This window comes from Phycodurus eques, chromosome 14 (assembly GCF_024500275.1).
Source record: "Phycodurus eques isolate BA_2022a chromosome 14, UOR_Pequ_1.1, whole genome shotgun sequence".
Classification (NCBI taxonomy): Eukaryota; Metazoa; Chordata; class Actinopteri; order Syngnathiformes; family Syngnathidae; genus Phycodurus; species Phycodurus eques.
Genome location: NC_084538.1, coordinates 16,506,126 through 16,530,125, shown reverse-complemented (window position 1 = coordinate 16,530,125; position 24,000 = coordinate 16,506,126). Strand labels below are relative to the sequence as shown.

The following is a 24,000-nucleotide window of genomic DNA, read 5'->3' as shown; positions in this document are numbered from 1 at the left end:
AGAGGACGACTAATAAAAGGTGTTTTCCAGAAGAGTGAACATAAGAGTCATCATCAGTTCACTTAAGTAAATGGACAATGCGGTCTGTGGGTAAAACAATTGCGGCACAGAAATACAACCTGATGCACTGAGCGGGATAATCTTGCCTTCTCTTGCTCTTTCGCTCTCTCTCTCTGTCTCGCATGCTGCTGCCTCTGTTTATCTCTAATTACCAAGCCTTAGGTACAGCTTGTTCCCCTGCATATGCACAGCCGCTGCTGCCTCCTTGCAGTAACTAGGGACAATTAATAAAGGGACACTTTCAGAACAGCAATATAAAGATTATATCCACAAAGCTGCCAACCTATAAAAATTCACTTCCAGAACAATTTGTCCAAATTTGTCTACATTTCCATATTTTCAAAATTCTGTCAAGAAGATTTCCGTGCAACAGTCAGAATCATAATCGTTAATAAATGATGGGTTCAATATTTGTGATTTTATTGTTTGTATTACATCAACCTTATAATGATGGAAGCAGTTGCATCCCGATTCAAAGTACCAGTATGAGATTTCGACTTTGCATCATTAAAAATATCTGTGTCTACGGATTAATTCACCTTTGCCAATTCTGTTTTCAAAGCTGGTAAGAAAAAAAAAGCAAGTCTATGAAAGCAGATTAATCAGATTTCAAACGTCAAAATTCAAACTCGGCACTCTAGTTTGCAAACAAAAAAATAACATTGCTGATTGACTGTAATGGATAGTTTATGTATGGACAATAGTCTTGGGTTCTATTTGGTGTAATGTAAAGAAGTACATGGAAGAAGAAGAAACGTAATTACATCTCTTGCATGCTATTTATATTACATATTTATAATTCCTACATCCACAATTGCTGCTGAAACGATGCAAAATTCCCCATTGTGGGACTAATAAAGGTTATCTTAACTTATATTACAAATATTTATCAATAATAATAATATCCTTTCAACCTGCCCGCGTTCTCAAGTGACATGTGCAATGACGTACTAATTCAATTCCGGTTCAGACGAGGCATCCTGTGCGGCCGTGTATTATTTTATATTTAATCTTTATCTCTAAACATGTATTAATTGGCCGGTTATTCTGTTGTTCAAAGTTGGTTACTCTCCGGAAAACCGTGGTCCCAGCCAGACCTATGTGACAAGGGTTTTGTTTCACCAAATCACTTATTTCGATATTTTGAGACTGCTTGCAACGATAGCTTCACAATTACCAAGGCTTTGACATTGTCTTCGCCTATCCACTCCTCGTCCTCCCTTTGTGACATTTTTGTAAGAAGCTTGGTAAGAACTGTAGCTTATTTGACACCATGGAGGCAATGATCAGTGACTTACAATGCATTGACCCCGAATGACCAAACTTTTGCTTCTGCGGCTTGGCAGCCGTGGGACGGAATACAACAGCGTGCACCAACCAACTGTTCAATGTGGACGAGGCCGTAATGTCAGATGCTTTCTTTTTTTTCTTCCAATATCCGGAACTATCAGTTTTATGGCCATAACGAGTCAACGTTTAGTGATTCAGGAACATAACATAACATTTGGCAGCTCTGTATCCATGTCAAAGGCACAGTCCATAGTCAGTGACCTTTCAGGGAAAACATTAACCCCTATAACTGCTCTATAATACACCAGCTTGAAATAAAGAGTTGGAATTTTGTAAGGACTAAGCAGACAGAAAAAATATAAATAGGAATGCTTTGTTTGTAATGTCCACAGATTTGAGTAAATTTAAAAGATATGGCAACTAATTTGCATTCATTCTGGTAATAAAAAGAAAAAAACAAATCTAAATCGGTTGTGAGTGATGACAATATAGCGTCGGCAAAACACCAATCTACACGTACTCTATCATGTGAGGTGATGGAAAGAAACCCAACCTGACTTTCATTTACTGCAACTTTATTTGAAGCAGCTGCCATAGTGCTGCTATTTGGAAAATAATTGAAATAAGCCTGTCACAACAAGCCACGTAGCAGACCTGATAATTTGTGTTATATCTTGCAAAGTTAGGCATAGGAACTATAGTCAACTCCTACCTAATAGATTCTGTGAACCATGATCTGAAACTACTGCAGTGACTACAAATTAAGGCAAGTGAAACCAAGTCATGGACAGAGCCAAACTAAGTCAATGGAAACACAGAAATGTATTGGATTAAGTCGGAAAAAACAAAATACATTGTCAGAAAAAGTTCATTGGTGGTTGGTTCACCAATATGATAGACCACCGATCCAGGGTCACTATAGCAAGAACAGAGATGCTGCTCTCCTCAATTTAATAGAACGTTGATTAGGCAAATAATATTACTTTAATATTCATAAACTTGGGGTAATGGTTTTGGGTGGGCAAGTTCAACCTTCCAACCTTTGTAGTGACTGAAGGTGATAAGGGAAGGGATTTGTGGCTGGTATGATGTTTCAAGTGATTCCAAACACACACATAAACATACAGGTCAATTATGCAGTAACACACACTCTGCAGCTTTGATGGTCACAGTGCTGGTGACAGAGAGATAAAACAATCGGTAGGACCATAGCCATGAAGGCATATGGGTAAAGGTGTGCACATACATATGCATTTTAGTATGTGCATGTATGTATACATATGCATGTGTGCTGCCCAGATGGGAGGAGGGCAGCAGCTCTTGGGGAAAGCAAAGGTCAAGCATCTTTGTGGATCAAAGCCAAGGTCAGGGGAAATGCAGTGGCCCATGTTCAAGGTGAATGAAAACCTCAGATGGCGTTTCATTAGCAGGCTGCTCTGTCTCCACTGGTCCCCATCAGCCAAACAGCACCAACCTTCATCCTTAGTCCCCTCTTTATCCCCTTCTGTCCACTGGGACCTGTCCTGAAAACGACTGTCCACTGGGATCCATTTTGTGCCTAGTCCAACCCACCCAATGCGATGGCCCTCTCTACACATGCTCACACACACCCGTTTTGTGCATAAGAAGGCACACACAAACACACACTTCTTCCCAAAAGCCAATCTTGACCTCTGATCTGGTGACTCCCAGGAGAGCACCTTGACCTTCCACGCTCAGTCTTTGTGTTCCTCAGTCATCCTGCTGACAGAAGGCTTCTCGCCACTACTACTAGCCTATAACACATACAGCCCTTAAACATCCATACAGTAGCTGGTTCATAGAGTATTCACTCCACTATAAAAGTATTGGAACAGTAAGACTCCTTTGTTTTGCTGTAGACCAAAACTATTTGGGTTTGACATCAAAAGTTGAATATAAGACAAGAGATCAATATTTCAGCTTCAACTTCCAGGTATTTACATCTTCATCTGATACACATCTTAGAAGAAGGATTATTTACAACAGAGCACCAAAATCTTAGGTCAGAAAAAAATATTGGAACATGTATAATTAGTTGAAAAATCTTTGCTTGCAATTACTGCACTAAGCCTGTGACCCACTGACATAACCAAACTTTTATGTTCTTTTGTGATGCTTTTCCTGGAAGTCCAGGTGTCTCAGTCTGAAGCCTAAAGCACCAAAGGCGTACACTTGGATAAAGTACTTGAGTTGACAAAAAGTCATATGAAAGCTTGAATATAGTGTTATGAAAAAGTATTTCGCCTTACTATTTTTTTTGTGTGCAAATTTAGCACAACTGTGTTTCTGTTTCAGATCATCCAACCAATTTTAATGTCTCACAAAGACAACCCTACTGCCAATGGATGATAAGAGTTTATCCAGCTCACGACAATACAGAGCAGAATCCAATGAAAAAAATAAAATAAAAGGGAATGGAACACAAAGGACTTCCACTAAGGACAAAAAATAAAACTCTTGAGATCTGGGATTATGTTTTTGTCTCGTAACCAGGCAACTAAAAGGTATCCTAAGAATGACCATACTCAATAAAGATGACTAAAAGAGCAAAAATGAATATGAATGTGATCAGATTTTTGCCCCTCTCTTCTTCTTCAAAAACATTGTTTTTAACCCATTCAGAGATGGACTTGCTGGCATGTTTCGGTTATTGTCCTGCTGCAGAACCCAAGTGCACTTCAGCTTGAGGGAATGATGTGACAGCAGGAGATTCACCTGCAGGAGTTTGTGGTATACTGCAGAATTCATTGTTCCATTAATCACAGCAAGTTGTTCAGGTCCAGAAGGGGAAACAGCCTCAGACCATCACATTGCCACCACAATGTTTGACTGTTGGCATGACGTGCCCTGAGACCAGGGACATAGTCATAATTTTAGAAGTGAAGGGGACAAATTGAGTAATTCAGTATGCTCCAAACCTGTATGAGCAATGACCATCCTTTAGCAACTGCTCCTTTTCCTGGTGGCCAAAAAACAGAAGAACCAAACTGTCAAACTTTGATTGAGATAAAACCCAATGGCAGTAAAGTCAAAAATCATCCCTCTCCGGCCCATTTTATGCCTCCAGTTTAATTTTAATTATCTACAAACTTCGTCACGGCGTGAGAAAAATAGCCAGAGACTGTTGAGGCAGAAGGCGTGACTGAGGGGTGTGGTCAATTATTTGCATGTGCAAAGCACACAAATGCAGCCTCACTGGGACAAACAGCAGTCTTGTGCAAAAAGAGACTATTATAGTTTCTTTGACAGATTTTTTTTAATTGATTGTACATTCCAAAAAAATACTACATCAAACCGGTAACATTTCGTGTTTGGCAATACCCCATCATAAATAAGTCATGTTAGCAAGCAGCCTTGGAATGCCATGCACGCGCATTAGTGAGCTGGGGACGTTTCTTTGGGCAGCGACGCGAGGGGGCGGGGATTGAAGTGAGGATACATTCAACTTCTGCTAACAGTTTGAAAACTGCACACTCTACCGTTGAATATCCAGTGGCAACAATGAACACAAGTATTCAGTTGACATCATTCTTGGGGTTATTGCATACAAAATGTAAAGCAAATAAACAGGTTTTGAACATTTAAAAAATAAATTTAAAAAACTTCAAATCCTCAGATTTCAGCCTCTTAAATTTGAACACTTTCCAATTTCCTTAGTCCTCCATGAAAGCAATTTGTGTTTGTGTTTTTAAGCAAAACAAGACATTCGTGGCCACCATCTTGAGCTTAAAAAAACTGATAAATATTTTCTGTCATGTTTGGAATCAAACACTAACCCAGTCATTCGCAAGCTCAAGTGTCCCGGGGCCCAATTTGAAATTTTAATATCTTCTCAGACCCACCAAAATCTCAGCGCATGAGATAAGGATCAAGAATTCTCATAAATGTGGTGTTTGTGATCAGAATAAGTGTATGTGAACATGGCATATAAAATTCCAAATTAATAATCAGTCCAATTAACTCATTCTGAGCTTTAATTATACATGTTTTAACCATCTACATAATCTACACTAAAATACAGTACTGACATCCATCCATCCATTTTCCATCCGGCATATCCTCACTTGGGTCCTGGGTGTGCTGGCGCCTATCCCAGCTGACTTTGGCTGAGAGGCGAGCTACACCCTGGACTGGTTGCCAGCCAATCGCATGGCACATACTGTAGAAACAAACAACCATTCACACTCACATTCATACCTACAAACAATTTAGAGCAGACATGTCAAGCTCCCAGCAGTAATTTCGTCCGGCCCGCGGGATCAATTTGACATTGACCCGCACAACGGCATCAGCCATGTGCGCACATTATTCCACGAGCAGCGTCTTCCAATTTGTATGATCTCTACAGTATTCTGTGTTGGGTATGCTGGGGTACGACAGTCGTCCAATCAGGTACGGGTTTCAAAGGACCTACATGGCTACTTATGCATCCGCTTGTGCATTATATGTACTTATAACTGTTACTGCTAATTTTGGAAGCTGTGTTTGTTGTCGATTGAATGAAGACGTATTGCTGAAGAACCCGTGGTTGTGTCAGCACAAATTCGACTGCAAAAAGTGAAAGTGACTGCGAACGATAACGATGAAAAGAATGCTGACCGGCCTCTTATTTGATCGGAGGCAATGACGTCTACAGGAATACTTTTCAGATTCTTGTTAGCTGTGTTTTCATTAAAGTTATCTCTACGTTATGTTAGTGTTTATATAAAAGTTTTGACAAAGATAAAAATGTTCCTTACACTGCAAATCTTACTGCAAATAGTGTTTTTGGCATCAAAAATAAATACATAAAAGAAAAAAAAGAAATCACACATTTATAGGATTCAGACACAGTAGAAAACTATATGGAGGTGATACACTATTATTATTCTTGTTTTCTGTGAAGTTTGAAGTAAATCTGTGACCCGGAAAATGAGATGGCTCGAGCGCACGCAACCTTTGTTTAAAGGTAGCTAGCTTAGTTAGCTTAGCGGCAACCGTTGTAGTTACAAACGTAAAATCACTGGATGATCGCAATTTCAGAAAGCCTTTGCCTCATTTTTTATGAACACTAAGGCCTACTCTGCTATTGTATATTAATGTTGGTCCTGATGGTGGTACTTGGAGGGCTAAGAATTTTTCTAGGTGATATTTGGTGTCAAAAGTTTGAGAACCACTGGATTAGATAGATAGATGATAGATGGATAGATAGCTAGATAACTATGACATTTTTGGTCATGATAATTGTGATATGAAATCTTCATGCCAAGTCAAGAACAATTAAAGATGACGTGCCTAAACTTTACCTCTGGAATACACACACTGAATACCTAAAACCCTTCTACCATAAATAGTAGCAAACCACTCTGCCACTGCTCGATCCTGCACACTACAACCAAGGTTAATCCCTGTTTGCCAAAGCACTTGCAGTAAAAGGAGCTCTTGTGGTGAAGAGACACAGTTTAGAGATGAGGTGGCGTGTGCCTCTAGGTCCTTGACTCCCCCCACTCCTCTCTCAGCCCCACATCTGCCCATTAACCTGGGCCAATCAGCTTGACCTTGAAGAGAAGAGGAACTCACGAGTAGCTTGCAGTACCATTGACTTTAGCAGTCAAATAATTGGCCTCCAAAGAGGAAGCAGTTGGGGTGCTCGGGAGTGATGGGCTGCCAGGTGAAAACCAAGGCAAAAAGGCAAACATGGTGTTTATTTATTTATTTTGTCGCAGAAAGGCATGGGACACCCTACCTCATTTAGGCAATTGTCTTTTTGACTCGGTTAAACAAATACTGCCCATTTTTTGGGATATATGCAGTATTTATACTTGATAAATAAGATCTCCATGGTAGTCAGCAAACAAGATACAAAACATGTTGGTGTTGAATAAATGCCTTAAGATCAATATCACGACGACTAGAGAAGGTATAAAGGCAAATTAGTGCAAAATGTATGTAATCAAGAAGGCACACCACCTTCAAGAGGGGCATAGAGGGCAGAAAAATTAAGCAGGTGCACTGGGAAAGGGGTTGGTGGAGCACAACTCGAGAAAATGAAGATGGAGGAAAAGCAAACACAGAGGAACAGGGAAGAAAAGGAGCAAAGCAGAACAGGTGTTGATTGGAGGGAGGCCAGGTGGTGAGAGCCGGCGGTACCTGTTATCACAGCGAGGACTGAAGGTGTGAAGCTCATCTCAGCAAAGGCTTGCCAAGGTGTGAGGTGATTATGGGGAAAACCGGGGAGAAACACAGACATTTGGACAGAGAAACATTGGGAGAGACAGAAAGGATGAACAACAGATTGAGATTGATAACGTGAGAGCCTGGATGACAGAAATGCCCAATGGAAGGGTAGACTCGGGTGGATATGTGAGTACCCCATTTCTTTCTATATAAAGCAGCCACTCAAACCTTGGCGTCTCATTAAACAGCCTTTGCTGTAGCTGCATCTCACGGACAAAAAATGTCCTAATGTGTTACAAATCCAGTACGATTAGCAGAGGTGTTTGTGCCCATTTTCTGGATGTACATAGACATCTTAGGATATGCTTTAGAGAAAAATTTGCTCTCTGGGAGTTTTAACCAAGTTGCCTAATTAGGAGCAGGTCCAGGAAACTGCAGCCAATGGGGCCCCCCAAAGGAGTCGGGTCAAATCGTGAGCCGGGGTTAATTACACCTCTTGAGGAGTGAGCTTCGCCCAGCAAGAGCTTCTAAGCTCCAACCTCCACACCTCTTTACCGTCCATCTGGCATTCAGACAGCAAGATGGGGAGTTATGCCTGTGACATCATTCCTGACCTGTGACATCATCACTGCCCATCAGTTATTTCACAAAGCCTTGCCACAGCTGCAGACAAACACTGATGTCTGTGAGTTGGCATGGACAGGTTATTTACGAGCTGGCTGGAGGAAGTGGTCACCGCTTTTCTCAAACACACAAAGTCTCTGACAATCCACAATTCCGCTGGGGAACACTAAAAATCGATTTTTGCTGCACAACAAATCAGAAGACTGACAATAAAGTTATGTGATGACCCTTGATGGATGATTGTTGGAGTCACATGTTGACAAAAAGTAAGATTTACACCTCTGAAAAAAAGGCAACAAGCATCACTGAGGGCATCAATATTTGTCCAGCATAATTTGATTAAGCACAACATGACAGCCTTCAAAGCCTACTAAGCATGTGTTTTTACATGAACTGCGTCTGTAATCCATCTCCTTTCAAAGGACCTTGGTGGCCATTGATGAGTATTAACACAACAGCCTTAGATGTGCAATACAATGGATGAACATGATTAATCAAACACAGACCCATTATAGTCCAACAGCCACACAGGGCTCCAACGTGCTTTAAGAGAAAGTCATAATAAGATGAGCTACAAAAGGCTGATAGGGATGAAGATTAACAGATACAATTCTGTGACTGGCTGGGTGATACTTCTCTATGAATGTGTCCTTTGTCAGTGATGATGACCAGAGGGGACATGAATCCCTGGATATTTTATTATGTCAGGACAAAGATTGCCATCTAAGTTATCAGAGATGAATATGCAACATTTTCTTTAGAAATGGTACAGGGCACCGCAGCATGTATCTGATCTCGATTTGAACATTTAATAAAATGTCAAAGACCAAACAGTGAAGAGCAAGCTGGTCCTTGGCTTTGACTTGAAATCTTCCTGATTACTACAAAGTATTTCTCTTGCTTTGTCCTCCAACATCGTAGTGCAGTGGAAAGATGGAAAGTTTTAGATTCACCTTACCTCTGTGCTAGTTCAGAAAGTGAAAAGGCCAATTAAAGGTTGATTCAACTTATTCTTTGGACAGGCACAAAAGCTTTCAAATCATTGTATCTGCAGCTTATACATATTTGGCTGCTTGCTTTAGGTGACACTCAAAGTGTGGTACCTGTGGTACACGGGCTCTCTCTCGTGCAGGGGTGTAAAACATGTTTGTCGCGGGCCACATTGTAGTTGCGGTTTCCCTCAGACGGCCGATATAACTGTGGAGCCATAGAAATGTTTTATCGTCTCATTATATTATTACATATACACAACAAATTGATGGATAGCTAGTTTTGAAATCAAAAAGACAGTTTATTCAACTATTGTTCATGTTACTGTAAAAAGGGGTTTGGTAATAAAAACAATGCTTGCAATATCTCAACATTATGTATTACACAATTTGAAATTTTGGTACAGATTTGAGCAAGAATCATGGAAGTTGATGCAGATGATTTGGTTTCAAGGGCCACATAAAATTATGCGGTGGGTCGGATCTGGCACACGGGCCTTGAGTTTCCTCTAGTAATATGTGAAAGAATCACAGAATTTTTGAAAACTGTACATAATATAAAATACATTTAAAATATGTTGAAAACATCAATAGAAAGAAAATGAGGAGAGATACTAATTACGTCAGGACTGCAGGTTGTGGTAGGTGGCGTAGTAATTAGCAACGACAGCTAGCATGTAGATAGGGGCTCCGCGCTGGCGCGGCTGCTGTAGAGCCCGGCGACGATCCAGTGGGATACTGTATATTCCAGACACTGGAGGCTTTAAGTGGATATATTTTCGCGGCTCAAATATATACAGTGGTGTGAAAGTGTTTTCCCCCTTCCTGATTTCCCATTTTTTTGCATTTTTTTTCACACTTAAATGTTTCCCATCATAAAATAAATTTAAATATTAGTCAAAGACCTGACAAGTAAACACAAAATGCAATTTTTAAGTTAAGGTTTTTATTATTAAGGGAGAAAAAAAAAAATCCCAAACCCCGGCCTTGTGTGAAAAAGTGATTGCTCCCTAAGCCTAATAACTGGTTGGGCCACCCTTAGTAGAAACAACTGCAATCAAGCATTTACGATAACTTGCAATGAGTCTCTTTCAGGAATTTTGCCCCACTCGTCTTTTCAGAATTGTTGTAATTCAGCAACACTGGAGGGTTTTCAAGCATGAACCGCCTTTTTACGGTCATGCCACAGCATCTCAACAGGGTTCAGGTCAGGACTTTGCAGAACCCAAGTTTGTTCCAGCTTGAGGTCACGAACAGATGGCCGGACATTCTTCTTCACGATTTTTGGTAGACAGCAGAATTCATGGTTCCATCAATCACAGCACGTTCTCCAGGTCCTGACGGAGCAAAGGGGCCCAAGACCATGACACTACCACCACCATGTTTGACTGTTGGTATGATGTTCTTTTTTTCTGAAATGTGGTGTTATTTTTACGCCAGATGTAATGGGTCATACACCTTCCAAAAAGTTAAACTTTTGTCTTGTCAGACCATAGAGTATTTTCCCAAAGGTCTTGGTGGAGTCTTGAACACTGACCTTAACTGAGTCAAGTGAGGCCTGCAGTTCTTTGGATGTTGTTGTGGAGTCTTTTGTGACCTCTTGGATGAGTCGTCGCTGTTCTCTTGAGGTAGCTTTGGTCGGCCAGCCACTCCTGGGAAGGTTCGACATTGTTCTGTTTTTGCCATTTGTGGATAATGGCTCTCACTGTGGTTCGCTGGAGTCCTTAAGCTTTACAAATGCCTTTATAAACTTTCCCACACTGATCAATCTCAATTATTTTCACTCTCATTTGTTCCTGGATTTCTTTAGATCTCGACATGATATCTAGCTTTTCAGGATCTTTTGGTCTGGTTCACTTTGTCAGGCAGGTCCTATTTAAGTGATTTCTTGATTGAGAACAGGTTTGGCAGTATCAGGCCTGGGTGTGGTTAGAGAAATTGAACTCGGATATGATAAACCACAGTTATGTTTTAACAGGGAGGGGCAATCACTTTTTCACACTGGGCCGTGTAGGTTTAGATTTCTTTTTGTCCCTTCATAATAAAAAAAAATAATAAAAACAATAAAAAGAAATCTTTTTCACACCACTGTAGTTATGTGTAGGCATTAGAAAGACGCTGCACATTTGTCATTGTATCAGCATTACCACATTACTGGTCCAACTACTGGGGACAAATTCCTTGCGTGGTTTAACACACTTAACCTATAAAGATGGTTCTGAGTCTGACTTTGTGATTATTTTATTTTTTTAATCATTTAAATGTGGCGGGCTTGTCGACACTTCTCTGTGGTGTGTCGAATTTAGAAGAAATTTTCACTTTAAAGGGACTTTAACCTTTATGTGCATTTTTATTTTCCTTCTTTCTACAGTATATTTAAGCACAGTGTTAGTGTTTAAACTCCATTATGTTACAATGGTTTACAACAATAAAAATGTTTTTTTGAAAACCTCGGTCTCGTTTTTGATGAACACTTTGGCCTACTATGCTACTATACTTTAATGTTGGTCATGATGGTGGTACTTGGTGTAAAACATTTGAGCACAATGCAGGTAATGACAGTAATGTAATATCTATCATGTTGCCACTAAGCGATTCAGGTTGTGCCTAAGTAAGCCTACTTTTCCCCCTTCCATACCATACCACACCACTGGTTAGTAACCCAAACCAAAAGAAAATTGATCAACTCATTTCATATATCTTGACAATGTAAAGCAAAAGGCCAGCAGCAGTGCTACTTAAAAGAAAAGAAGAAAACAAAAGACCTATGACTTGAGACAATAAAACTCTCCTTGTACTCTGCAACAAACACCACATCCCAAATTATGATCTGCTCCCAAATGTAGTGGAAACAAAAGTACCTTCATTTGACATTTCACAATCCTTTCATAATCTATTTGACACATTGATAAGACACTTAAATTTCACAAACTAAGGGTCAAGCCAAATTGCTGATTTAACCCTGCAATGCCACTGTTGAGACATATACTGAATTGATCAAATACTCAGTCAAAAAAACAACAACAGTGACTTCTACAATTTTAATGATGCTTGTGGCATGTGCAAGTGAGTAAATGTAATGTACTAACAGCGGGCATATCAATCTGCCTTCCAGTCAATACATAAGGCAGATCTTATTCCTTCATTCCCCTCAATAGAAAAGATTCATCAGGCCAATTAGGCTTCTTAGCCTTAAACAAAATGCCAAGTATTTAGTGGGAATGCTAATGATTAGAGCTAGGTTACATATGATCACAGCTGTGGTGAACGCACATGGGAGGATTAGTTTCTGGGGCAGGACAGTGCTTTAATTTGTGATTTTTGTAAAAATTTCAATTTAAGCCATTGCAGAAAAATGCACTCAAAACTAAACTTGTAGCAGTGAACTATCAAAGAGTTTAGTCAATACAATTTTTGTACATTTTATTCTTATCATTACGTCTTTGTAAGTCCTGGTAAGTCCTCTTGAGAGGTTTGGTACCAGAGCCCAAGCAGTGTGTGGCGATGAGCCCGACTATATCTAGATGGAACTTCTTGACCTCACACACCAGCTCGGGCTCTTTCTCTGCTAGAGAGGTGACGTTCCACGTCCCTAGAGCCAGCCTTATATAGCCAGGGATCGGATTGCCAATTTCCCTGCCTTCAGGTCACCGCTCAGCTCACACTGCACCCTACCCCTATGGCCCCTCCCACAGGTGGTGAGCCCATGGGAAGTGGGGCCCAGGTTACCCTTTCAGGCTGTGCCCGGCCGGGCACCATGAGTGCAGACCCAGCCACCAGGCGCTCGCCTTCGACCCTCACCTCCAGGCCTGGCTCCAGAGGGGGGCCCCGGTGGCCCGCCTCTGAGCAAGGGAAAACGTCTCCCAGTATTTCTGTACATCATAGGGGTCTTTTGAGCCATGCTTTGTCTGGTCCCTTACCTAGGACCTGTTTGCCATGGGTAATAAAGCCCCAGACAACTTAGCTCCTAGGATCACTGGGACACACAAACCCCTCCATCAAATAAGGTGACAGCTCAAGGAGGGAAGAGGGAGGCAGAGATATACTTAAGATATTTTTTTTTGCATACCATTAAAGAGGTTTGCCTGTGAATATTCTCATTAATCCAGGTCATTTAATTCTCTGGGAATTGAATCGATTGCAACAGGAGTGGTCTGTTTGTCTTAGAAGACGTTTCGCCGCTCATCTGAGCAGGCTTCATCAGTTCATGCAACAAGGCTTAGGACGCACTAGCCAGTGTTTGTGTGGAACATTTTTATTTTCCGCACAATATTTATCCATTTATCACACGATATTTTTGTATTTATGCATGAAATAAGTTTAAAGATGTGATATCAATTAAAACATACTCATCATTTCCTTAGTTTGGTTTTGTTTTATATACTGTTTTTCTTATTTAGAAAACTGGATATGCCAGTCTTTAAAGTCAAGTTAACATCATCGTCTAACTTGCTCATAGGGGTGAATATGAATGGTAATGGTTGTTTGTCTATGTGCCCTGTGGTTGACTGGCGAACAGCCTAGGGTGTACCCCACCGCTCACCCAAAGTCACCTCCAGTTCACTGGCTCCAGTTCACTGGTGACCCTCAATAGGTAAGCATTGAATGAATGAATAACATTGGTAACATAAATTCCAACTGTTGTCATTTTCAGACAAAAGATTCACCCATTAATAAAAAAAAAAGCTAAATTCTGCTTAAATGGTATTTTATTTTTTCGATTCCTCCTTTATGGAGTGCAACATACTGTATTTGCTCCTTTCAAAACCACAACAGATGTATACAGAATTACACTAGAATTATTATGTCGGGTAAATGAAGACTTGGGTACCAGAAATTGGGGTGTAAACTTTCTGCTCTTATTGTATTGGATAAAGAGATGCCTGTGTTTGAACACTGGAAGATGCACACTAAAGGTGGCTACACACTGCACTTAGTTTGCGGGGTAGGGTGAAGGACGGTGCAGGGACAATGGCGGTGCACCGCAAGCTTCCCTACATTGCCTAGAACTGAAGAGGAAGTAGCCTGGTGCCTTACCAGGTGCCTTGCTTGGAGGTAAAGTCGCAGCTCTGCAACATTTGTCACTGTTGTAATGAAAAGGCCTGGCTTTGCTTATATAAGGGGGAGGCGGAGGAGGAGATTAGCTGCAGTTAAAGGAAGGATACAGGTTCATCTGATTCTAATAGCACAGAAGGATCAGGGAGAGGTTAGGCTTGTCTGTGAGCTACAGCTCCATGTTGACCACTTCGAGGTGTACTTCAGGCTGCTGAGGCTCTTTTTTACCACATCACTGTACATCATCTGTCTTGCGTCCCAGAGCCTGGGACACCGCATTAATTACTGATTCCTCCATGCTGTTTTTACTGTAGAATTTCACCAAAATCTCTCACTCTGAAACCACTCCTCCACCATCTCTTCTATTGGATGTGCTGAGATGTTGTGACCGCGTACTGTGCAGAATAAATAAAAAACTCAATTCGGTGCACCACCCAACTCGTGCGCCGCCAAACTCTGCGTTACGGTGCTGCACCGCATCAGCACATACACAATGAATGGGTTGGTTGACACCGCACTGCACTCTGCTAAGTGTAGTGTCAAAGGGCCTTGAGAGAAATCTCCACACAAAACCTTGGGCAAAACAAGAAAATAGACTTCTGTGTTGGCAACAGCTTTTCCTAATCCAAGCCCCTGGGCTATATTGTGCAGTCAAGCAGGCTATTACATGGCAACAGTTAAGGGGGGCTGGAGCCCAACACCTGGTCGTCTCCTATTCTGGCCCATCAGTGGCAGCTGACTGTACAGTCTCACAGCCAGGTGGCCCTCCTTCAATGACATTAGATAGTCACTCCAGGGTTAATCAGGAGCCTGCTATCATCCAGCGGGCACAGATACAGTCCTATTCAGACTAGGGCTTGTATTGGGAAGAAGATGATGTAGACCATGTTGTTTTGTACAGTGCGTGTGTATTTATATATATTATATATATATATATATATATATATATATATATATATATATAAAACAGTTCAACTTAAGATCCCTGACAGAGAGCCCAGGGACTCAAAATAATTGGGGGCAGGGGTTGGGCCTCCTGAAATCATAGAATAAGTTGGGTGCACCGCCTTGATTGGCTCAAGCGACGATTGCGGCACGTCAACTGTGCATCCTGCAGATTACAATGGACCTTTTCATGGGTTGACAAAAACAGATGGAGAAGCGGGAAGTGCTATACATCCACACAGACGGGTGATGATGTGGGGGGGAGGGATAGTGGATCTTGTCAAAGTCGGCAGATACAAAAACAAGTGGGTGTCGCTTGAGCGTCCATGCTATATCAGCCCGCACAAAGGCCAATTCCAAAGACCTCTCGTTTGAAGATCTGTGGGTAAATAAGGCTCATTTGAATAAGAAAAAGCTATAGATTTGTACCCAAATCAGCTAGTCATCAATAGTAATTAGAGGCTATACATAAGTAATGAAGAGGTGTACACTACAATAAGCAAAAGTAACAATAGTAATAGTAGTTGTGTATCAAAACATATAATGAAGGATAAATATATCTGCAGCCCAAAGTGTTTTCTAAAACAATGCATAAATGCAGCGATTATACAAACAAACTTTGCATCAATTTCAAGATATCATAACCTCAATATGAGTGTTGTGTTTGCTTCTCCAAGCCAAAAAAAATTCTCATTGTGTGACATCGATTCCAATAGCCAGCTGCAGTGGCGAGACAAGATTTTGTCAATGTCTCAGCACTGTTCCTTCAGCTGCCACTTGAAAATGAAATAGCCTATGAGTATTAACACATAAAGGGAAGATTTCTGTATCAAGAACCTGACAAAGCACAGCAAGGCATATTTACATGTTTTGTTTTTGTTATTACGTTCTGTCATTCATTCTCTGCCAATGCAGAAAATTCCATTTTGTGCAGAAATGCAAATGTTACAAGGCATGAGGACACTCTGTATAAGAGAACAATTGCCTGAGGCCAGCCAGGGAGCAGACACTGCCTTTGAACCTTTTAAACAGGCATTAATGTGCAACTTATAAATAATCAACTAATGCCTCCTTTAAAAAACAACCATTCAAGTCCGTGATATTAAAAGCAATGCAGGCTTGGTTGAAATGAAGAGCAATCTCATCATTTGACAAAATGGACAAAGAAGCCCAATAATGTCACAAGGTGACCTCCTCTCGAGTGCCAAAATCCCAAAGCCACATCAGGCACCAAAAGATTCCAGTGCAGAATGATGAGTGACATTTCGGTGACATTTCCCAGCAGCATTTGACGTAGCGCTGTCTCAAGACAGCGTCAGAAATATCTATGGATATGCTTGAATTTGACACCAACGTTGGGGGATGCGGGTTCTTTCAGGGGACGGCCTCAGGTCGGCGGCTGCTGATGAAGAGGCTGGACTCTGAGAGATTGAATGCTAATCACTGGAGCACAGATAATGGATGATTGAAGGCTCTTTCGATGCCGCTGTTGGATTTCAATATCAGAGAGGCCCTAGAATTGGGATTCTTATCATGGGCAATGCGTCAAACAAAGGGGAGCCGAGTGTGAAATATGGGGTCCAACTCAGGCACACGACCATGGCGATTAGCACAAGGATAAAAAAAGGCAGCCCAAACAAAAGGGGCCAGCTTTAGCTGGACAAAAGGCTGTCCGCTCCCTTGTAACAAGAGACATCGAGGGGAAAACGGACATAAAGAGCGGGAGTGTGTACTTTAGTGGTAAAATAGGGACAAGACAAGAGTTTGTCGAGATGGCTGGAAATGTGGATGAATAGTGTCACAGCCCAATGTTTCAAAAGTCTTCCAGACTCCCTGCTTCTGAAAAGGAATAAAGGACCAGCGGGAACGAAATGCAAACACGCACCAACTCTTAGCCATTCATAAGCATCCAAATAAACACACAGGACCAGCCACGTGCGCGCGCACACGCACACACACAAAGGCACAAGGGCTTCATGTCTCTGCTGAATCCACCACATACAAAAAACAACAAAATGATTCCCTTTTATGCCTGAATTCCAAGTGCTACTGCTTGCCAGCAAAGCTCATTAGCCCTCCCTTCAAGAACCTGAGACAAAAGAGAGGAAAACAAAACGTAACTAATCAATGAGAATGCACCCACTAAGGATTGTGTGTGTGACTGTATGTGAGTGGAGTGATGGGGGGATAACATGAGAGGGTTAACAGCTTCTGCTTTAGTGTAGCTGGCTACAGGGCGGAGAAAGAAAGTTCATAATTAAACAGGGCTAGGGGAACAGATGGAATGGCTAGCTGGACGCTAATCACTTAAAGCAGATAGACATGTCCTAGCACACATGCCCAGAGTATCATAACACCATGAGAACAGTATGGGGTTAGCCTATACACGCCAATGATATATTTTGGCATATGAGCATAGTAGGTATTAGAAACATTTAATAATGTATTTCTTATTGATATCTAAAAGGACCGTGAGTCAAAGGGATTAACATTTAAGAGCCAATTCAAATTGTCTATAATCTCGTGTGTCCAATTTAAGAAGAGGACAGTTGGAAGGCTTACTCCCTTGAGGAACTGCATGTTTCAATGTAAACAACAAAAATGTGCTGCATATTAGGGCTGAGCGATTAATCGAAATAGAATTGTGATTTGGCAGTTTTTTCATAAAAACATTATCATTGAAGAAAAACAATTAATGTGTAGGGGCGTGGGTTGCGTATGCAAGTTCCTGTGTTGCAAACGCACCCTTAACACACCCTGTGTTGCTTGTAGCAAACTGTGCGGCATGTTCTTCTGCCTTCCCTGAGCACGCTTTAAGATGTTTATTGACACCCCAGTTGAAGTTTACTGTAAAAGTAAACACACAACAAAAAGAATTACCTACTCACACTGAATATTAAAATACAAGACATACATCATTTTAGAAAACTCCACCTTATGCTATCAGTCAATGGAAAACCCTATTGACAGGGTTAGCTAACATTAGCATTAGATCACGGGAGGGATTTACCTTCAAATACCGACTATTTACACACAAACGCCATCGTAACACATACAGACTGACAATATAACAATGCTCACGGGCATATATACTTCCTAATCTGTGAAAAACGACTTCAATGAAGTTTGATTGCGACTTTCTTCTTCTACTCTTTTTTAGCTTACTGAAACGTGCAGCTGCATGCATGCATCGCACCACATTTCCCCCAAGAGGGCAAGGCTCGTATAGCAGGAACAGCAGATACAGTCATGGCTTTGTAAAAAAAAAAAAAAAAAAAAAAAAAAAAAAAAAAAAAAAACCCCGACTGTCTGACATGAAATCAGACAAAACCTTTCCTGTTTTAGGTCAATTAGGATTACCAACACTATGTCTATTTACTAAATGCCAGAATACTGAGAGAAGGATTTTTTTTTTTCAACAAATATATATAATAGAAAATACAGTCACCCCAGGCATAACAATGTTTTGAGCCATGGCTAATTATTTTTCTTTATTGTTTTTGTAGTTATATTTTTTAACATGTTATTATTTTACTTTTTACTAATTAATTTTTTGGTTGTTCTATTAAGTTATATTTATAGTTGAGTTTTGGTAGTTAAATAAATACGAACAAATGTCGTGTTGACTCCCGGTCCCTCTCGCTCCCTTCCAAGCCAGAGTGTTTAAAAGAAAAATCCCACTCCCTCCCATTCCCAGAGATCGCTCCCACTCCCTCTCTGTTTTTAAAAAAATCTTGCCCGATGCCGTATTTTTTAAAAATCCTGCCCAATCCCGCTCACTCCCACAGAGGTTGATCCCAATCCCAAGTAAGATATGCTAAGGGGAAATCATTAAGTAAAAATAAAATATAACTCCATCATCTTTTTCACTTCTGTCATGGTTTCCACTCCCATCAACTCCTGTGTAATGGTTTCCACTCCTGTCAATTCCTAGTGACTTTATAACAATTCCCTCTCCCTCCTGCTCTCAAATGACCATTGCTCCCTCTCCTGCCCAATCACGTGATTGATAGTGAAGTTCACTCCCAAATGTCAGCCTCTATTACATACAGTACATATACAGTATATACAGTATATCTATATCTATAGATTTAGATATACACACACTGTATACATAAATATATACTATATCTACCCATCTATCTAGATATATCCATATCTACAGTGGGTACGGAAGTATTCAGACCCCCTTAAAAATTTCACTCTTTGTTATAGTGTAGCCATTTGCTAAAATCATTTAAGTTAATTTCTTTCCTCATTAATGTACACACAGTAGTGATGGGACGAACAAGACTAGTGCGTCAGCACTGTGCCGTGCGCACAAGCATGAAACCCCGTAAAGCATGAATTCTGCTCTTTAACAGAAAATCCTGAAGGAGAATGTCCACCAATGCCATGCACCATTCCTCGTGTCAGAGATACGATTGAATCAGGTGGAACTGTTTAAGATGTCCCTAAGCAACTTTCTGGAAGACTTCAGACATTCCCAGCGAAGAGAAGAACAACTGGTGACTGACGGGTCATCAGATAGGAATCCCAAACTCAAGTGTCTATCGCATGTTGAAGCAAACCCTTTGCAAAGGAATGAGTAGACTAGATTAGGGGGGCAAGACTCTTTTATTTTATGTCATAAAATTATCTTAAATGTCATGTAGTTTCCTTTAAGTCATCAGACTTGTATGGTGGAATGTCTATTTTCAAAAATATATGTTGTTTATTGTAATTCTGACTGACACCCTGAGCTTCAGTTCATGGCAGCACAGCGAAATTGATTCCACACAAAACTGGCAACCATGCTTGTTGTCACTTGTCACAGCGTACCAACGGACAGATGTCAGACATGAATGGATATCAGATGGACACAGGAGGGAGGGCACAGAGCACCATATTTTGGTTTTCATTTGTTATAAAAACTTTTAAAAAATATTTTGCTTAAAAAAAAAAAAAACTGGCAGCAGATGATTTTCCAAATGCAAATTGCCAGTTCAAAGTGGTTTCCATATACATTGAGCAAGCAAACATGGCAACGTTCACAAGTTTGACAGCACAGCCGTGTGTGCAGTAACAAAAACTCTGCTCTGTGTCCCTGCTATTGGTCCATCTGTCTCCATGCCTGCTTTACCTGTGTTTAAAGGGGGAGGGGCCCATGAACCTCAGGCTGAGTTGTGCGTGGCCCCCAGGGCTTTCAGGGTGTTGGTCCTATGTGGTGGATGTGTGTGTACGTGCATGTAGGAGGGGGTGTTTAGGAAAAAATGAGTAATGCTATGAGTCATTCTGCATTAGCAGCAGGGGAGAGAGACAGACAGAGGAGGGAGTGGATACAAGGGGGCATGGGGAGAGAATACTTTTGCATGTTGTATGACGCTAGACGCCATATGCCATCCGAACTGGGCTGCCTCCTGAGTTAGGGCTCTTGGTTTGATAGAACCAACGCCCCCAACATCCCTCCCCACCCCCACCCGCTTTACACTGCTAAAGCTTCCCCATTTTCCACCAACTAAAAACCCTCCTCCTTCTTGGCCTTTCTAGACTCCAGCAATGGTCTAAGCAATTGCGTTGGTTGTGCATGGTTGCGCTGTGTATTTGTGCAAGTGTTTGGGGAGTACGGTGGGTTGGTACTCAGTGATCTGAACACATCGGACATTGTCATGAGTACCGGCAGGAACAGCTGGTCAGCTGGAGAGAAGAAGTGGGTGTGGGGGGGATAAAGTGGGGAAAAAACTGAGAGGCAGTGTGCTACACTGATAATGGGATTAGGTTAAAACATTCAGTTGGGGGAAATCTCCTCTCCCACCAGCACCCACACAAACACACAAACCTCTCAGCAGCTCCCCTAATACAGCATCAACTTTCAACCACTATTCGTGCCAAGGGCAGCCTCCAACACAATCAAACCACGGTGACCAACCAAAGGAAAGAATACAGTACGTGCGATAAGTGTTCTATAAGTGTAACATACCAACCATTTGATATTAGATTGTTTTCTGTCTATACTGGGACTATTTCTGACACATCACCTGCACTGCTTTCAAATAAACAGGAAGTTCACTTGTTATACACCCATCAACTGAGAACACTGAGTGGGCCCGGAATACAGTATCAAGAACTAGCACTTGGCATCTTGCCGTGCCCACTGGAGCACTGCAAACTCCTCAGTGATATAAATTGCCTTGTATTATCCATGAGACTGCATTCAGTTATGGCACAACAGCTGGCAAATTAGACCGATCAACGGTGCTTAATAATTCATGTGAGACAACACTAACATGACAGATCCTATTCATGACACCCTATCAGGCATACAGCCCACTTTTATCTGTGCTAGGTGAGGAATCTTGACGGTAGATAAAAGAAAATGCTTGTAATGGACAAAGACGCATCAGAGAGAGGGAGAGAATGGGACGAAGAGTATCTCAGAAGGAGTGTGAGAATATGTCATTGCCAATGAAGTTCACTGTAATAATTGTGAATATGTCTGGGGGGTGGTGGTGCATTAACAGCATACTAAGGAGTGCATGCAGGCGGTCATATTGTCATTAAACATATTGATATAATTTACATCGTTACAGAGTATTATGTGCTCATGTGGGGCCTGTGAGGGATCATGACAGACTTCAACCACTTTCTGGTTTCCACTGAAAAGACTCAACCTGCCCCTAATCTTACAACTACAGACAGACATACAGACAAACACACGCACACACACACACAAACACAGGCATAGAACCATCTCCAGGCACCGATCAATAACCATAATCTGTTTCTGCCCTTTGCCAGTCATGCGAGCCAGGCTTTTTGGAGTGTCTCTGTATGTGTGTGTATGTGTGTTTGTGTCACAGCAGATGATGTGTGTGTGTGTGTGGGGTGGGGTTGGGCGTGGATTGGGGGGGGGGGGCAAAAACTATTGATTCTGTCCAATAGCGAGGCTATGGCTCTGAATCAAGGTCACCTCTGTACTGGCTCACCTATTAGAAACTTGCCATCTCCCCAACACACACACACCAACGGTTTTTAACCCTTAACAATTTCATACTGAGTGATGGAGAATGCTTGTAGATGAGAGAAATTAATTTGAGCTTCTGGATGAAGACATTATTCTCCAGTGACAGTGATGACACATTATGTGGCAGAAGACATGGCAGCAAGGCTGGGTTAAGGTGACGCAATCAAATGTGTCATCTTTTTCAACCGAATACCTCATACAATTTTCTGCATGGTACTTCTTAAAAGAGCCTCCAAATGAGATTCACTTATGATTTGTTGTTGAAAAAAATTAAGGAAATGTGGTTCATTAAAAGCAAACATCTTGCGGTCACAAGCATTCAAAAAGCAACTGCAAAGGATGGACGAGACAGACAATACAGACAAACAAACCCAAAAGCCAGACCAGCTGCATTTTCCATCAGCCATCTAAATAATAGATGATACATTACGAGTTGTCTGTGAGAGGCTTGTTATATGATGTCTATGATTGCATCTTGACAGACAACATTGATGCAAATTAAAACAGACATTGAACAATGGAGACTATACAAAAACTAGTTGAGATTCCACAAATCTCACAGAAGTAAATACATGACAGATGTGATGATGAGAAATGGAGTGCAGTGTGTGGGTGTGTGGTATTTATTTGAAAACCCTCACATTGCCAATCTGTGTCTGTATTTTCAAAAAAATGTTGCTGGTGGTCATTTTCTATATCAAATCCTATTAGACTGAGAGATCCTGGGAGTGTTGCAGCAGACTGTTGGAGCCCTCTCCAGCCTTGATACGGTGTGAGAGAGGGGGGCCACAGCGTCATACTGGCCTTTTATCAAGACACACGGGGGTCATATAGCTTCTCTTTGAAGAAATATTCAGCTAATTACCTTGGAGAGTGGCCTCACAGCCAGGGAGCAGTCTGTGGAGTGTTAAAGCATTGTATCTGGGTAAACTAAGGATGAGGATTTTGCTGGAAAAAGGCTTGGAGCATTGTTCGAACATGAAAGATAAAAGAGTTACATTTCCAAAGAAGCACAAGAAGCAATGCACACTGGTCCAGGAAAAGAGCAAAAAGCTGGTAGACTGAAAGTGCAAATCCAATGATGAAAGCATATTTCAAAAGGCACACCTGACACTAAACTAAAGTTTGGGTTTTGTGTGTGCCGATGCTCCACATGACATCACCAAACCAAAGCCATCATTCATTACTTCCCTTCTCCTCAAAAAACAGCAGAAGGACAAGCAGATACTGGCAGTGTGCTTAGTGCGCCTGGCACATCGATTCAGCACATCTCTTGGACAGCGCGATGCCTGGCACCCTAAATCAGCATCAAAACTCCAGAGACTTATCCCCTCTAATAGGTCATGACGTTGTGCTGTCTGCTTCTCTGCTAAGGAATGCCAGGTAAGGTTTTTGTGGCCCGGAAAGGCCTCTGTACTGTCCCAGCACTCCCTTGAGGCTCAGAGAGTCAGGCAGATAGCGGTTGGCTCCTCCTCCTGGCGCTGAGAGACACACAGGGCTAATTCTCTTGGCGTCGGGAAACAGACATCTGTCACTCAGGACGCCCCCAGGGATACAAAGGCGAGGCCTGATAGAGACAATTGGGGAACCAGAGGATGCACAACAGCAGATACATACTTACACTTTGAACTGTCAAGCTATATTTGAGAAACTGTCTAATTTATTTAAATATCAATAAAAAAAATACTGTGTAAGAGAAAAACAATAGCTAATACCCGTTCCCCCAAAACTACATTGGGGGAGGTTTCTATAGCAACCGCCAGAGGGGCAGCGGGGCTCTGGTGAGGCGGTGCTGTACATGCTGTCCGAGAAGGAGCAGGGTGTTATGAGAGATCAGGTTTCCCCCTCCAGGGGCCA

At 41.5% G+C, this 24,000-nt stretch overlaps 1 protein-coding gene across 11 annotated transcripts in view; it reads right to left on the bottom strand.

The window, feature by feature from the left end:
* The window catches only part of ralgapa2 (Ral GTPase activating protein catalytic subunit alpha 2), a 131,617-nt gene that overhangs the window by 17,623 nt on the left and 89,994 nt on the right, over nucleotides 1-24,000 (bottom strand). The gene's annotated exons all lie outside the window — the stretch shown is intronic.